Source organism: Maniola hyperantus, chromosome 23, assembly GCF_902806685.2.
Source record: "Maniola hyperantus chromosome 23, iAphHyp1.2, whole genome shotgun sequence".
In the NCBI taxonomy this organism is placed as follows: domain Eukaryota; kingdom Metazoa; phylum Arthropoda; class Insecta; order Lepidoptera; family Nymphalidae; genus Maniola; species Maniola hyperantus.
The window spans coordinates 2,446,029-2,459,937 of record NC_048558.1 but is presented as its reverse complement, the minus strand read 5'-3'; the positions used below and the strand labels follow the sequence as shown (position 1 = coordinate 2,459,937).

Genomic DNA, 13,909 nt, shown 5'->3' with positions numbered 1-13,909 from the left:
GCTCAGAAATATACCTAAAACTGTAATCGTTTCACACTTATTTACCCAAAATCTAAGTATATCTAAGTATACTCAAGAAGATATTTAATTATTCAAACACCTACCTTATTTACCTATTTTCCATTGTTATAATTCACAATTAAAACTACTTTGAAATTAACTCACATAAAGTTATCTAGCACAGACTATAAAGAAATAGTATAATCTAATTTCAGTCGAAAAGCTACATTTCAATTTGGTCAGGTTATAGCTTATACCATCTAGACCAAAGTATCTACGCACCTAGATACGAGTTATCTAGACCCTCACAAAGACACCCTGTGTTGTACACATGCAGCATAATACTATGTCGGGAATGATAACAGTATAGCAAATAATAAATAAGTACTTGTCGGTCATAAGGTTTATTTATAAGATGTGTCGTATTCATAGACGATGCCACTAGTTTTGAATTGAAACTTTTTTGACTCGAATTGAGAGATTGTTTGAGAGTAGGTAACCCAAACCTATTTTTCGGACGAATGTAACTAGGTATCATACGTCACTTCCCTCGATAATAGTCACCAAACAGATCAGCTGTTCATCGATGCGGGAAAGTAGATAGTGCCATAGATACTTTAAAGATTCTTTTTTAATTTTCTACTATTCGAACTCTATTTTGTACTTTACCTTTTTATAATAATTACGAAAGAATAAACTATTGTTAACATATTTTCAAAAAAAATATGTAATCGCTTCTTTTTCTTTTGTAGAATTACGTAGACCATTAGTTTTTGTTTATGTTTTAGGTAGATAAAATTATATTCAGCCATTCCCTATTTTTCCAGTTCTATTATGTTAAATACTGGTATTTTCTAAAAAAAATCTTAAAAGAGGACAATAATTGTCTTCTTATGTTATATAATTACTAGCTTACGCTCGCAACTTCGTCCGCGTGGACTACACAAATTTCAAACACCTATTTCACCGCCTTAGGGGTGAATTTCCAAAAATCCTTTCTTAGCGGATGCCTTCGTTATAAAAGCTATCTGCATGCCGAATTGCAGCCATATACGTCCAGTAGTTTGAGTTGTGCGTTGATAGATCAGTCAAACAGTTAGTCAGTCAGCTTTTCCTTTTATATATAGGTATATCGATTATTGGCTTACCACAAAAACTTTGGCACTATTTAAACAGACATTAAACGTGTTTTTATAACTATATATGACTGCATGATTGACTGCAATCACAATAAACAGGAGATGCAGATACAGCCTAAGTTGGAGCGCGCGCGCCCAGAAAGTGCCATCGTTTAGCCCATACATGCCCATGCATGTGTTTTGTGGTGAGATCATTATCTTATTAGAATCTGAAAATCTCAAGTCATAAATATTGTTAGCTCACACTATAGATGCGCGTTGCAAGCTTTTTTCTGCACGCCCGGGCGGGGTTATCGCGGAAAAGTTGAGAATTTTTCAAAATTTTATCTACGTACGTAGGAGAGCTGATAACACGCTCACATATGCAACTAGTGATGTGCTTATAATGCAATTCTGCTACGAAGACGTCGACTATGCAACGACTATAGTCGAGAAATCCAATTGATATTCTTATCAGATTTTTAAGTTTTAAAAACACTAAACAGAAACACAGAACAGAACTAACTTTTAAGATTACATCAAGTAAAGGTTACATCTTTATCATATTATTGCTCTCGATTTTTATTAATATTAATAATTAATATCCCTAACTGTTTAAATGTTTACTTACTTCCGAAAAAAAAATATTATTTTGATAACTTGTGAATTTTTTTGCGTTGCATGAAGAGATTTTTGTTTTATAACCTAAACGTTGTAGGCAAAATGCCTTTCTTCAAGTTATAAAACTGTTTGCGAGATTACAAATCCTTTACTCTTAGCAGATATGTTAAACGTTATATTGAAATAGCTTTGACAAAAGTTAAAATCTTTTATTTATTTATTCCATTACAAGTTAGGTAGGGCAGTTTTATTAAACCTATTCCCCTTCTTTCATCTGTAAAGAAAAATATAATCTTATTTACATACGTTTCGACTGTTTTATAGACAAATGCCAAAATATTTTATGCTAGTCTAATTTCTGACTTCAGATATTTATGCAAATTATACTTTCCCCACCCTATTAACCAATAAAGTAGTCCAAGAAGTTAACAGCTCTACATTTCTTGAAGACATAAGTACAAAATTGTTTTAAATTAAATTGGGATTTATTTCGATTATCATTAAGTTTATAATCGAGATGTTTGATAAGTGTTTTTTGGATATTTCGTGTCGTTCAAAAGTGTATTTTTTCGTTAGAAAAAAGATAATGAGCTCTGTGTTTTAAATGGAAATTTTATAAGTCGTCGCGTTGTCGGTCGGTTGCTTTTTCACGTTTAAGGTAATTTTCCATTACGTAACACTTTTTTTATTTTTTAAATATTTTCGGGATTTTACTGGAAATAGACAGTTTAATACTATACGAACCGTTTAGAAACACTAAATTAATATGGGAAAAAGTTGGATTTTTTAACATATTTTCTTGTAAGTAGTTAAGTGTTTTATCTAAAGTGATATTTTATTTTCTATGATAGGTGGTGCGTAAATACTTAATAAGTTTATCTTTTCGTGTTCTCATTTTGTTATCAAATTCTTATTGGGAAGTTATTGATATGTGGCAATTAATTTTTGCTATTTTGTAATAGATGTCGCTAAATTTTAGTTGTCGTGGTCATAGTTTTAGAAAGTATATTTTCTTAGAAGGAAAGTTTAATAGGCCGTTGTTCATTATATCTACCTATAAAAAATATTATCGTGGTTATAAAGTGTCATTATTTATTTTATGTTAAAATTTTATATTGCTTACAATTATGTGTATCAATTTACTCCATTATATTGTTATATCGTAACTTTTTAACGATCAAACCAATTTATATAAATAAGGTGTGAATTACTACAATACCTAGATTTTATGGCATGCGGAAATTTATAAAGTTGGAAAATATGTTTACGAGCTTTCTAGGATAATTGGATAAGTAGGTATGCCTCCCTACTTACTCTGGGCTTTCTTTTAAGTTGTTTATTTTTTCAACATTCATTATTATCTGTGTGGGTAAGGTATATCTTTTATCTTTTCATGGCTCATCTTGATGGATTTTGACGAAATTTGGTACCTAGATAATGAGATTGTTTGCATCACGGAGATGGATATATAGGCTATATTTTATTCCGGAACATCAAAGATGTCCTAAAGGGTTTTAAGCCAGAGTGAATCAGCCAGTTTTAACCTTAGTACCTACTTACCTACTTTATTCAAATTTTAAAAAGCTAGCGACAAGATTTGGTATTTACATTATTCAATCTTGATGAGTCAAAATAGGACTTATCAAAGTTGGAAAATATCTGAAATAAGTAGGTATATACATAAATTGTCATTTCATTCATTTTTTCTTCAAATAATTCACCAGTCTTCTTAACGCAATACGTTTTCGTTGTAAAACATCGAATTAAAAGCCCACATAAATTATAGCATGAAATTATGCAGCGTTAACAGCGTCTAAAAGGTTATAATCTTAAATAATTTGTCGGCTGAACGGCTCGCTCCACCATAATTGTCGCAAAAAATGCACCCCACGGGTGAATGCAAGAAAAAAGTTACTCAATGGACGCAAGGGCAAAAATTAAAAAAAAAGAGAAAAAAAGTTGGGCGGCACGCGCACCACCAATTAAGTCGTTCTTTTTTCAAACGATGTCGAACACAGTTTTTTTTATTGGCTCCAAATACAGGGGGTGGTCTTTTTTCTTTTCTCCCTTTCGTGGACTCTAAAATGTGTCAGATTAAATGTTTTTTTTCGACGATTGAAAGCGGTTTGTATTGACACGCAGTGTTTAGACAGGGTGCGTTTTTTGCTCTACTTTTTTAAAATGTGAACGTAAATTAGTACTTTGCTACTGTTTAACGGTCGATTTGAATGGGGTGGTTTTTCACACTTTTTTTCTATATCCGCTTTTTTATAAATTGGTTAGTTATTTTTAAATAAACGACATTTGTATCTTTAACGTTACCTACTACCTACATATCCAAAGTCAAAAAATTCTGAATTCTTAAAATAAAAATAGTTTTTCTTCTTTTTCTGTCCGCAGCAATATTTTTTTAATATCAAAATTACCTGCAATAAAATTATTTTTGCAAATAAAAAACCTGAAGTCGAAAGCATAGGTGGTGAAGAGTTCTTTTATTTTCCGGGACAAAAAGTAGCCAATGTCCATCCCCGGGATGCAAGATATCTCTATACCATTAGCTAACAAACAGAAATACCTACGCATTTATAATACATATCTATGATCATCATCATCATCATGAATAGCCTGTGGATGTCCACTGTTGGAAATATGCCTTCGCTTAAGAGCACCACCACACCGTTTATTACATTTTTTACATATAACTTACATATATTTATTAGGTACTAGCTTATGTTCGCGACTTCGTCCGCGTGGACTACACCAATTTCAAACCCCTATTTCACCACCTTAGGGGTTGAATTTTCAAAAATTCTTTCTTGGCGGATGCCTACGTCATAATAGCTATCTGCATGCCAAATTTCAGCCCGATCCGTCCAGTAGTTTGAGCTGTGCGTTGATAGATCAGTCAGTCAGTCAGTCATCTTTTCCTTTTATATATTTAGATTTAATATCAGTTGCTTTTAAAATGGAATTCTAATTTCCTGGCAATAGGTAGATGTTTTTTGTTTATGGTCAGAATTGACACCCAGTGTTTAGAGAGGGTGCGTTTTTTCCTGTTTGATAAATACTTGGCCACCGTTTTACGATTGGGTTGGAGGGAGCTTTTTTACGTTCACGTTTTTTCTACTGTTTTTGTTTTTTGTCCAGTTTTTTTATGAGGAAATCCATACGTTTGAGTGTATTTAAAGCTTATCAAGCACTGCAATTAAACGCACGCGTTTAATCGTAGGTATAAAACCGTAAAAAAAATGTAACACATTTCTTTCAAAATGTGTTCATGAACAAATATTATTAGGTATTTTCAACTTTTAAAGTATAAGATTAATATACCAAGTGGGGTATCATATGAAAGGGCTTTACTTGTACATTCTAAAACAGATTTTTATTTATTTTTAGGTATAATAGTTTTTGATTTATCGTCCAAAATGTCGATCAAATACGATTGTAGTACGGAACCCTCAGTGCGCGAGTCTGACCCGCACTTGGCCGGTTTTTTAACATGACCAGACTATATAGGTAGTACTAGTACCTACCTATAGACTTTATAGTATTGCAAAGGTCAATAAGGACCCATTTATTATTTAAGAACTAATTGAAAGAGTCGTAACGTAATATTATAAATTCTGTTTCGTAGTTATCGATCCTTACGCAGACAGACATACAGCTTTGTTTCAACGGCGGGTATCACTTGTCACGGAATAGTACCATCAATAACGTTTTACGTTTGCTGGCTAAGAAAGCATGGAAAGCGTTTTCATTTTAATTACTTAGTACCCGGGAGGTAATATTGCACATCGAACTTAAGAAAGAGATCTCGGCTTCGTAGAGCATCGTCTCTGTCACTCATACTTAGTGAAGTTTTGTCGGTCTCAGCCATTGATGTTGGAAATATATTATTCTAGGGTCTCAGCGACAGACAGCTGTCTACGAAACCATTATTTCTTTCTAACGCCGCCGGCTCCACACAGTCGTCCAACAACCAACGAACGTCAATAGTGTGGAGCCGATCAAAACATAAATCTCCACACATACCTACCTACCTAAGTTCCAGCCACATTCACTATGGAGGACGTTGAAGTGATAGGTGCTTCTGCTGAGATATGTTGTGGCCGTATGGTAATAATTAAATGCGGCAACGGTGAAAGATGTTTATTGAGAGCCGGCTTATGATCTACTCTCGCTTATGGACTAACAATACTAATAAAGAAATCTTACATACTATTGTCTTAATCGTATTGCTTAACTACCTAACCTACATAATTTTGCATCACCTCTCTTTCAATCCGATGTGCAGGCAACCTAATTCGATATATTGAGGAGTTGCATTTTTATGTTACTTAAACTGACAATTCGTACATATTACAACTCCCCTGAAAATGTATGCGGTTACCCCTCCCCTTAAAAGAAAAAAATGTTAGACGCTACATCGAATCAGAAGAAAAGATGATGACAATCACAAAAATAAAATCGAATGCTAAATAAAATTAAAATTATGTAAGGAAACATTTTTTTTATCGTTACTTCCTGTGCTCAAGTGCAATTTATCTTATCTCTTACTTCGTATGGGCATACTTTCAACCTTACTTATAACTAGAAAAATCGTAATCTATTAAGTGCAGTCAAGGATTTAACTTCGATCGATTTCACTAATCGACTTAGTTGTCTCAAAAGATTCTTTGACCTATCAAATCGTCGTCATCATAAGTATACAGCTGTCGTATAGCATCGTCGTAAGACGGTAAATATAAGGTTTCTATTCTATAACCCATAATAATACCTATTATTGAGTAAACATCTCAGGTATTTATATTTCCTGGACAGTCAAAATAAACCTCTCCTAGTCTTCATCTACCTTTCAAGTTACTTCTTCACATAATACAAATAAATAAACAAATAAACAAACGCGGCGCGTACTCTCCTAATTAATATTTAACATAACATGCTTGCGAGCATTTTTCATAACACTTATAATCTTCATCAAACTTATTTCTTTCACTAACATTCAACTTTTCATAAAAATTCTAGGTCTTTCACTAACACCAGCGCGGTAGATAATGATCAAGAGTCTAGACAAATATATAGTTGAATGAGGAGGTACTAAATATGCGCTAAATATCGCGTTCGAACAAATAAATAACAATCATCTTCCTACGTCAGTATGTCTCAATCCCAAAATAAATAATTGTATATTTTATACCTAGCACTTCTACAGCCGAAGGGTGATCAAGCCTTTGGTTTGCAGAGTCCTAATTTGTCAAAGCCGGGTATAGTCTTATATCGTCAAAACTTGCACGAAACTAGACGAAAAACGTCTGTAGGGGAAAAAATTCTCCTTATTTCATATTAATTTCCTTGTATTTGCAAATTGCATCTCTAGCAAAACCATTGTCTCGTATAACAATATCAAATGTTCGGGTACGCGTGTGTCGTTGACCACGCGATGGCACCGTTATAATTCTCTGAATTATTATATTTCGATTTTAACACCGAATACTTACGAAAGAAGTAAGTACCTACTTATTCATTTATTAATTATCTATTATTATTTTAAACTATCCTACACACTATATAACCTAACTTATGAGTAGATAGTGGAGCAAGTATTATTTATTATTTAAAAAAATTACCAATATTCTCCTATCCTATACGTACAAAATTAAATTATCTACCCAAAAAAAAAATTACAATACCTACACATTCTACCTATTTGCCCATTACGAGAGATAAATTGCACTTACTTTAACTGTTAGCGACACATTTTATTAATCAATTTCGTGACCGCCGTGTAGTCGCCGTCGTCGTCAGGACTGGTTTTGGTCATCAGGTCCGGAGGTCTGGAGCCTGCGCCTCTTCTTTACTGCATCTTAGTGGGCCGGGCTAACCCTGGACTCCTCGAACTGGGCCGGGAATACCCTGGACACCTCCTAGTTGTGGCCGGGATAACCCTGGGCGCACGATGATGCTGGGCCGATCAATGAAGCTTGAGATTGTCTTCTGTTCATAAGCGATTCATTTTTGAACTTATTTCTTGATGTTAGTGTTTTTTGATTTTTAATACAGGACGTGGAATTATTTTCTTCTTTTTGTTCTAGTTCTGTTGAGTCTTGAATCTTGATATTCTTTTAAAAATTTTGTAGTCTTCTTCTTGATCGGTGCCCAGCCGGTGCACGCACTTAGATTAGGCATGCACCGACTGGCAAGGGTCGCCATGAGATATGTTGTGGCCGTATGGTAATAATTAAATGCGGCAACGGTGAAAGATGTTTATTGAGAGCCGGCTTATGATCTACTCTCGCTTATGGACTAACAATACTAATAAAGAAATCTTACATACTATTGTCTTAATCGTATTGCTTAACTACCTAACCTACATAATTTTGCATCACCTCTCTTTCAATCCGATGTGCAGGCAACCTAATTCGATATATTGAGGAGTTGCATTTTTATGTTACTTAAACTGACAATTCGTACATATTACACTGCGCTATCCCTTATGGGCGCATATAATTGTTTTCTACAAGTTTATCATCATCATCATCAGTTGATATACGTCCACAGCTGGTCACAGATCTCTTGTATAACTCCAGTTCAAACCACTGGATGGATTGGGCTGAAATTTGACATGCGGGCGGATAGATAGCTAGTATGACAGACATCCGTTAAGCAAGGGGTTTTGGAAATTCATCCCTAAGGGTGTAAAATATGGGTTTGAAATTTGTGTAGTCCACACTCCACGCGATCCAGAAGCTGAACTATCAATAATCAGATTTTTTTGTGTTGTACACACATAAATTATAGATATTAAGATAAAGAAGCCATCTCCATACAACACAGCATTAACCCTTCACTACTCACGAAAAATCATTAAAAATAGGTCGCGGTGCGTGAGCGTAGTCCTTTGCGTCATTAACCCTCTCCGTAATAACTTTTGTATCGTTTCCCTGCAAGCGGTAAATTACTAGGCATAAAGCTAGTGTTGTTTCCCATGGCTTGGCCCGTAATAGGATTTTTTTAATCCATACTAATATTATAAATGCGAAAGTGTGTCTGTCTGTCTGCTAGCTTTTCACGGCTCAACCGTTCAACCGATTTTGACGAAATTTGGTACAGAGATAGCTTAGGTACATCCTGGGGAAGGATAGGTATAGGCTACTTTTTATCCCGGAAAATTGATGAGTTCCCACGTGGACGAAGTCGCGGGCATCAGCTAGTTATCTATAACTTTGAGTCCGCCTCAGTTTGAAACGACATATAGGTCCCGCAAATTGCTAATGTGTGTAGCCGCCATTTTAGTGACGTCAGCACTAGAATGAAGTTTCGAGCTGATGGTATATTTTTATTACGGCTGACGTCAAAATGACGTCATTTCGATGTTAATGAGACTTGGTTCCAGGGCAATAGCAATTAGCGGGACTTATACTTACCTATGTATTTTTACGGTGACAACTAATACGTCTTACTCACAACCTTGAATGGGAAGCTGGAAGAAATCTCTGTTAAGAGATAAGCATTTCCAATGTTACTGTAGCATTAGGACTCCCCTGTAAGGACAGTTATGGTATAATAATAAATAATAATAATAATAACTTAATTTATTACTACTATCTAACTACAATTCGGTACATGAAAACTTTCGGTACTTACCCTGAAGTGCCAAGTTTCTAGTCTCAAGTAATCCGTGTTTTGCCTGTATCGCGCACTCGACCGTGTCGCTTACTTTGCGATAATTTTATTTCTACCCACTTTGTTTTGTATAAAATCGCAGTGGATGTGTGGAAAAGATACCTACTGTTTATTTGTTAAATTTCTCATGTAAGTGAATTTAATTCTTAGTGAGAATAAAGTTCTTCTTTAACCGTAAAATAAATAAATAGTAAGTACTACATGATTTTTGTCAAACGCACGCCTATCTTGCAATAATAAAAGCTATTCTAGGAACCCTGAACAAAAGTAACTTAAGCACGTACCTAAGTATTATAAAATCAGTTCCTCATAAAAAACTCACTTTGTACGATGACCCTTTAGCAATATGCAAATTAGATCTCAAATAATAATGATACAAGGGTGCTAATTTTTTCTGTTTTTACCTTTTGTCAAATGTAAGAACCGGTTCGAACCGGTGTTTGAAAGGGATTCTCTTTGTTGCGTATGAGAAACTAAGATTGTAAGATAAAAGATGTTTTGTTCATTTGAATTTTGATATGTGTTTTGTTGCTCGTTACGTGAGAAAATAGATAAGTTGGCTCGTTACCGAGATCACTGATTAAAGAGTTATACAACGATCATTTACTTTAACTGATAAATTTTTCTCTTACCTATAGGTATATTATCTTACCGCCGCTAAGATTTGGGACACCCTTCCAGCATCAGTTTTCTCCTCCAAATATAATATGGGTACCTTCAAGTCAAGAGTGAATAGGCATTTTCTAGGCAAGCGCGCTCCATCTTAGCCTGCATCATCACTTGCCATCAGTGTAAAAAATAAAAAAATCTTGGACATTTTATTCACATTATTTTATACATTTACACCCTATAGGAAAAAAAATTATATTTACAAAAAATATCATCATCATCATCATGATCAACCCATCACCGGCTCAATACAAAGCACGGGTCTCCTCTCAGAGTGAGAAAGATTTTGGCCATAGTCTACCACGCTGGCCATGTGCGGATTGGTAGACTTCACACACCTTTGAGAACATTATGAAGAACTCTCAGGCATGCAGGTTTCCTCACGATGTTTTCCTTCACCGTTAAAGCAAGTGATATGTAATTTTATTTATTTTATTATAAAGGCACACAAAACAGGTTTCAGCTATAAATGGTCCAAATAAAAATAAAAAACAATAGATTAAATCTAAGCGGTAACCCTAAATATGTGTAACAACAATTCTTAAATAAATATATGCACTAACTAACTGATAAGATACAATTTATAAAAACACAGAAAAAAGAAATACAAGAAAATCAATTAAAACGCACATAACTCCGAAAAGTTAGAGGTGCGTGCCCGGGATCGAACCCCCGACCTCCGATTAGAAGGCGGACGTTCTAACCACTAGGCTATCACAGCTTTTTTTTACACATATACCTACCATCAGCTCGAAACTACAGTCTAGTGCTGACGTCACTAAAATGGCGGCCACACGCATTAGTAATTTGCGGGATTTATATATATATATTTAAAAAAGAATATTAGCCATGTTAAATGACTAATATTCCCCTTTCCTCTCCAACTAAGCGTCAGGCTTGTGCTAGGAGTAGGTACGACAATAGTGCAACGGGCAGGGTTTGAACCGTCGGGCGTCGACCTTTCGGTTTTCAGTCCACTCCTTTAACGGTTGAGCTATTGGGGCTCTCCATGCACCTATACCTACATTTATTTACCTATATTGACGCTCTGATATAAGCAACACAGGATACCAATAAATGAAATATAAAAGTGTAACAATGAGCCTCAACAGCTGTTTCGTGTCCGAGCGACTCGTTCCGGAATGGACGCATTTAGGTTAGTTAGAATATTTACTCTTTGATTTCACGGGATAAAAAGTGGCCTATGACACTCTCCAGGTATCTATACCCATGCAAAAAATCACGTCAATCCGTTGCACCGTTGCGTTTCGTGAGTATTGAAGGACAAACTAACAAACCAATAAACCAACAAACAAACACATTTTTGCATTTATAAGAAGGTTACTGACTAGCTTAGGTATACCCGTCACTTCGTCCGCATGGACCACTCAAATTTCAAAACCCTATTTCACCCCCTTAGGGGTTGAATTTTCAAAAATGGCTACGTCATAATAGCTATCTGCATGCCAAATTTCAGTCCGATCCGTCCAGTAAGTAGTTTGAGCTGTGCGTTGACAGATCAGTCAGTCAATCAGTCACCTTTTCCTTTTATATAAGTATTTAGACTAGCGACCTACCCTGACTTCGCACGGGTATTACAATTTTTGTAGGGATCTCTAACTTTGTTGATAATAAAATATAGCCTATGTCACTCAGGATCAAAAGTCACATGCACCATAGACATGAAGACATAGCTTAAAGCTAGGAGCTTAAAAAAACCGGTCAAGTGCGAGTCAGGCTCGCGCAACGAGGGTTCCGTACTACAGTCGTATTTTTTCGACATTTTGCACGATAATTCAAAAACTATGACGCATAAAAATAAATAAAAATCTGTTTTAGAATATACAGGTGAAGACCTTTCATATTATACCCCACTTAGTATAGTCACTCACTTCGAAAGTTGAAAATACTAATTATTAGTTCATGACCACAATTTAATTTTTTTTGTGTGATCTAACCCTAAATACACGGTTTTCAGATTTTTTCCCAAATGTCAGCTATAAGATCTACCTACCTGCCAAATTTCATGATTCTAGGTCAACGGGAAGTACCCTGTAGGTTTCTCGACAGACAGACAGACAGACAGACAACAAAGAGATCCTATAAGGGTTCCGTTTTCACTTTTGAGGTACGGAACCCCAAAAATGACGTAATATTGATGAAACTTAGGTATATTATGAAAAATTTAAGCAACCAAAATATTTATAAGTTTTTACTACCATTGTAGCAAAGCCCCTAAACTGCGTAGGGTCATTGTAACAAGTAAGTTTATTTGACCGGATATTGCCTTTACGATATCGTTTGTGTTTTATAACGATTTTTGATCACTAAATAATTTAAGAATTACCGTCTGATATTTTGTTTTACCTTCAAACCTTTTCAAGTAAAGAAGGTGTTCAAATCAAATCAAATGGTTTATTCAAAATAGGTAATAAATTCCATTGTTTGAAAGTCGGTTGTTGCATTTGTAAGATGATAGGTATAGTGGTGATAATTTTTGCGTGAACTTAAAAACTAAAGCTACGAGGGTTCGTATCATTAAATAGCTACATTGACACAAACCATGAGGGAAAGGGTGAGCTTTTTGTTAAAACCTCGTATACATGGTTAAAACTTATATTTTATTTAACCAAATAACTATAAAGATATACCTATCTATTATAAATCTTTGGTGTAGAATTAACTACATAACTTCGTTATTTTTTACGGAGCCCTAAAAATCAGTAGTAGGGAAAAAGTTGTTTAAAAAAATACCGTTTTGGCTTGAACCTATTTCAGACATCAACCCTAAGGTTCATTACAAAGAAGGGGTGTTTAAATCTCAAGGCTTAGATACGAACCACGTTATTTTAACGGAGCGTGGGGTTGTTGAAAAGGTTCAATCTAAAAAAAAAATCGCGTTTTTTATGGTATCGACGTATCAGTAATCAGCTTACTATCACCTGTCTTCGTTTTTGATAGCGTTCTGGTTACACCCCGTATATAAAAGGAAAAGCTGACTGACTGACTGCCGACTCATCTATCAACGCACAGCTCAAACCACTGGACAGATCGGCCTGTACTTTGGCATGCAGATAACTATTATGACGTAGACATCTGTTAAGTAAATATTTTTGAAAATTCAAGCCCTAACCGGCCTGTATACCTATAGAAATAGATTAAATTGTGTAACGCAGATAGCATCTACTTATTCGGTTACAAAATTAGATCTTTGCGGATACTAGGATGAGGGCGTGCAAAAAGCGTGCTAGTGCTAACCGACCGTGACGAAAAAAAGACTAGCCACTCCCAGTATTGTAACCCCGCCCGTCATTATTGTAGCTAGCATTGTCTGTCTGTGTGCACATGCACAACGTCTTGTTAATGACTTAGGTATTTCTTTGCCATTATGCGTTACTAATCAAATTTATTTAAAAGTCTTATAGGTTCTCTATACTTACATCGTAGGTATATAAACTAGGACGCAGCTAGGTAGGTATAAAAAAACCGGCCAAGTGCGAGTCAGGCTCGCGCAATGAGGGTTCCGTACTACAGTCGTATTTTTTTGACATTTTGCACGATAATTCAAAAACTATGATGCATAAAAATAAATAAAAATCTGTTTTAGAATGTACAGGTGAAGACCTTTCATATGATACCCCACTTGATATAGTCACTCACTTCGAAAGTTGAAAATACTAATTACTAGTTCATGACCACAATTTAATTTTTTTTGTGTGATCTAACCCTAAATTCAATGTTTTCAGATTTTTCCCCAAATGTCAGCTATAAGATCTACCTACCTGCCAAATTTCATGATTCTAGGTCAACGGGAAGTA

General features: G+C 35.1%; 1 protein-coding gene across 5 annotated transcripts in view; it reads left to right on the top strand.

Annotated features, from left to right (window-relative positions):
- dati (datilografo) overlaps positions 1–13,909 on the top strand; it is a 168,873-nt gene that overhangs the window by 49,069 nt on the left and 105,895 nt on the right. The window contains exon 1 of one of the 5 annotated variants that reach the window (XM_069506542.1): positions 2,175–2,397. The exons of the other annotated variants lie outside the window; for them this stretch is intronic. The gene's annotated coding sequence lies outside the window, so the exon portion shown is untranslated. Of the gene's footprint in view, positions 1–2,174; positions 2,398–13,909 lie in introns of those variants that run through there. 5 annotated transcript variants of the gene reach the window in all.